General features: G+C 39.6%; 1 pseudogene; it reads right to left on the bottom strand.

Annotated features, from left to right (window-relative positions):
- Window positions 1-2,088: 2,088 nt before the first annotated feature.
- The window catches only part of LOC102827280, a 57,026-nt pseudogene continuing 54,756 nt past the window's right edge, over window positions 2,089-4,358 (bottom strand).

Below are 4,358 nucleotides of genomic sequence, written 5' to 3'. Positions count from 1 at the left end.
CCATAACCTTCTATGTTCTCTGTCTTGACTATAAAAGACCTAATTGATCCCTTTGGAAGTCATAGTTTTAATTGGCTTAAAACCTTAAAAAATATTTTTTTAAGGTGAGTGAATTACTGAGAGAACTTTTCTGCAGCTATCCACTGATTAAACACATTTTGTTGGGGATAAACCCATGCATGTATGAACTGGAACCCGATAACAATATTTTTTGACTTAACCTTGTTTATTGGATGTCTGTCCCTGCTCTAAGGAAACGTTCCTTACGTCAGATGACAAAATAGAGGACAATTGCATAATACTGAAAATCAAGGCCTAGCCAAGCTGACAAAGATCTTCTGAAATGGTTGAAAGTTGACCAGTTCTCTTTGGTACAATGAATCTGTGTATTCCTTCATCTTTTTTTAAAAATATTTCTTGCATAATTTGAGTTTTGCTCATATCACAATTGGGTGACTTCCAAAAGAAATTTATTTTCTCATAGTTCAGGAGGCTAAAAGTCCAAATTAGGGACTTGATCACATTACTTATTTCCCTCCCTGGAGTGTGTGTATCTGAGTCCAATCTGGACAGGTTTCTTGCTCATGTCGGTTCCTGTGTTTTTGTTACTGAAATGCTGTTTTGAAGTCCTAGTTAACAAAGAGCTCTAATATTATTATTGTTGTTTGAACAATTCAAGTAGGTTAAGGAAATATTTACCGTGATCTTGCTATGTCCGTGTCCTGCTAAAAACTCACTTTATTTTAATGCCCCAGTATTTAAAAGTAATTTACAAATGTAAATTACTGTATTTCATACCTAAGTATTTCAATGTACATTACAATAGTTTCTTATGTAGCTAACTTAACATGATCACACCTAAATCATTAATGTTGTTGTTAAGTGCAGTTGAGTCGGTTCTGACTTATAGTGACACCGTGTAAGGGTTTCCAAGGAGTGACTGGTGTGTTTACAGTCCAGTGTTTATCCTACAGTGTCATGCCAGGACTCTAACACATGAGTAGTCATTCGTTAATATTATTTAAGGAAGCCTGGTGGTGCAAAAGCTACTCGCTTGACTGCTAAACAAAAGGTTGGTGGTTTGAACCCTCCCAGAAGCTCTGATGCTTGGCTCCTTTAAAGATTACAGCCAACTAGAAAACTCTGTGGGACCCTTTTATTCTTCAGAATGGTGTTGAAGGCACAAACCACCACCAACAACAACAACTTTATTTATCTTCTAGTCCCAAATCATTGGGATATTATTGGTGATATCAGATGGACCTTGAATGAAAGCAAAGAATGCCAGAATCATGTTTCCTTGTACTTTATTAATTATGCAAAGGCATTAGGCTGTGTGGATCATAACAAACTATGGGGAACATCGCAAAGAATGGATATTCTAGAACACTTAATTGTGCTCATGAGGAACCTGTATGTGGACCAAGAGGCAGTCATCCAAAGAGAACAAGGGGATACTGAATGGTTTAAAATCAGGAAAGGTATGCGCAAGGACTGTATTTACAATATTTTCACTCTTTTTATTTATTTTGCTGTTTATGATTGCAAAATTAGGGTAACATGTCCTGCAACTTAAAATTTGATCCACAAAAATATATCGGTTCCTCCTATAACAATAATAAAAGAAATTTCATAGTTGCACAACCAAAATTTTGGCATAGGCCTGAGTGAGCTTGGAAAATAAGTTAGGATGGGTTTCAACATATGGAAGAATATTCTAGAATCCATCTGGAAACATTTGGCAGGATAAATGACCTGGTGCTACTGGTGGTTTTGTGCCTTAGGAAGTGAGAGAAGGTACATGAAACGGAGCTAAAGATTCCCAACAGGTACAGTATCACTCACTCAAAAGTAATCAAAGTCCAATACAGAATAATACTCAATAGTAGACCAATTTCAGCAGTGACTAGATGTCTGGAAAGCAGGTTATATGCTTAAAACAAGTACCTTAGTAGGAACAATCAATATTCAACGTTTATAAGGCTTTGAAGGGCAGAAAACATCATTCACAGATGATGTTTTAGGCACAAGTACATTTACTTCCAGGACAGTGAGGAAAACCATAAAACACACAAAAATCTAAGCTTCTTAACCTTCCACCATTCTCTTGAGTATTAAACCCAGGCCACCTTTGGTCACTTGCAGGGGTATATGTTCTACTTTATTCTCAATGTAGATACTTGCTCCTTGGGACACCAGCAATTTTGCTTCTTCCACTTTCTCCTCATCACAGGCTCAGCGTAGAGGAGTGTTGCTCTCAGTGTCTTGGATCTTTGTGGATTCTCTGCAGTACAGAAGGATATGACTCAGCTTCAAGTTATACTTGGCTGCTGCCTGGTACATTGCTGTTACCTCAAAATGTCCTTAGCATCTGGATTAGCCCCACCTTCTAGCAACATGACAGCAACCTCGTGCCTGTTTTTGGAAGCTGCATAGTGCAGGGGAGTACAGCCGTTCTGATTGACAGCATTCACTTAAACACTGTTTCCCAGAAGGGTTTTTACCATCTCATCCCGGCCAGCAGAAGCAGCAATATGAAGAGCAGTCCAATCTGCATCATCTTCATCATTCACTGGTACTCCAAGCTGAAGCAGGAATTCAACTATTTCTGTATGTCCTGCTGAGCATGCCCAATGCAATGCAGTTCTGTTGTCCTGGTACTTTTTAGTAGCCAGGGGTTTATCGGACAGGATCCTCTCCTTCGACTCCTCCATCTTCCCATTTTGGGCCAATTTGCAGACCATTAGGTTAGACACACACCCCTTTATTTCGCTTTCCTTAGGCTCTCCTTGAAGTCAGACGAGGGCTGTATTTTTTCACCACACTGTTGTTGTTGAGTAGCGACCCTGCATAGCGTGTCCGAGGAGAGGTTGGTGAGTTTGAACTGCCGACCTTGAGGTCCCATGCATTATTCTACAGTGGCACACTGTATATATGCTGAGCAAATAAACCATAAAGTTGGATTATATGAGGATTTCTATGGATTATATGGCACCAGGATTTGAGGGAGATTTATTAATAACCTGTGATATGCAGATGATACAACCTTGCTTGTTGGAAGAAGATAAAGATCACAGACTATAGTCTTTAGTATAGCTTGAACTTCAATGTAAAGAAAGCAAAAATTCTCTCAACTGAACCAGTCAATCCCATCATGATCAATGGAAAAAGGATTGAAGCTGTCAAAGACTTCATTTGGCTTGGATCCACCATCAACACTCATAAAAGCAGCAGCCAAGAAATCAACTTATTGCTTTAGGCAAATCTGCAAAAGACTTCTGTAAAGTGTTAAAGAGCAAAGATGTCACTTTAAGGACTAAGGTGTGCCTGACTCAAACCATGATATTTTTTCAGTCACCTCTTATGCACATGAAAGTTGCACAAAGAATAAGGAAGACCGTAGAAGAACAGATGCGTTTGAATTATAGTATTTGTGAAGAATAAGGAAAATCCTGTGGGCTGCCAGAAGAACAAACAAGTCTGCCTTGGAAGAAATACGGCCAGATTGCTGCTTAGAAGTGACAATGGCGAGACTTGAGACAAGTTGTCAGGAAGGATTAGTGCCTGGAAAAGGACAACATGCTTGGCAAAGTGGAGGTCAGTGAGAAAGAGGAGGACCCTCAAAGAGATGGACTAACACAGTGGCAGCAATTGGCTCAAACGTAACAATCATGCAGATGTTTTGTTCTGCACATCATAGGGTTGTTTTGAGTCGGAACTGACTCCATTGCACCTAACAACTAACAATATCAATTATCCCTGAAATACCCTTTACATTTTTTTAAAATTTCCCCCTAAAATAGGTTCAGGCCAATCTGCTTATGTCTGTAAATCTCTTTTACTACAGAATGTGACTTGAAGTGACTAAGCTATTGTCCTGTAGGATTTATCTGATAGGTTCCTTGTCATTTGTCCATGTCGTTCCTGTATTTAACATACCACTGGCTGATGAAATAAGCAGGAGGAAGAAGATAGGAATTGTGTAATCACAGACTTCACTTAATGAGTGTTTTCAAAACATTTCAAAGTTTCATTACATTCTTTTCAGGCACCCATGAAACATTCATGAAAATCGATCATTTACCTGGCAAGAAGCAATCATTTTTAATGTCAAAAAATTGAACTGAATAAATAAAATTTTGTAACCAACATGTGGAATGCTGGTGGCATTTTTCGGCATTCCTCCATGCCCTGCAGATGCAGGTGGCCCACCATGTATGGGCGCGGGACTTGGGTCCAGCTGCTTTGTTCCTGGGGGGCAGGTTCGGGATAGAACTCGGCCCTGGCTTACGGTTCTGAGCCCCAGGCCCCAGAATCCCTGGCTCCGCCCCACCCCCTCCTTTTTTTTTTTTTTTTTT

The sequence above is a fragment of the Chrysochloris asiatica genome, unplaced genomic scaffold (assembly GCF_000296735.1).
Source record: "Chrysochloris asiatica unplaced genomic scaffold, ChrAsi1.0 scaffold00076, whole genome shotgun sequence".
NCBI classification, from domain to species: Eukaryota; Metazoa; Chordata; class Mammalia; order Afrosoricida; family Chrysochloridae; genus Chrysochloris; species Chrysochloris asiatica.
This window is presented reverse-complemented; position numbering and strand designations above follow the sequence as displayed.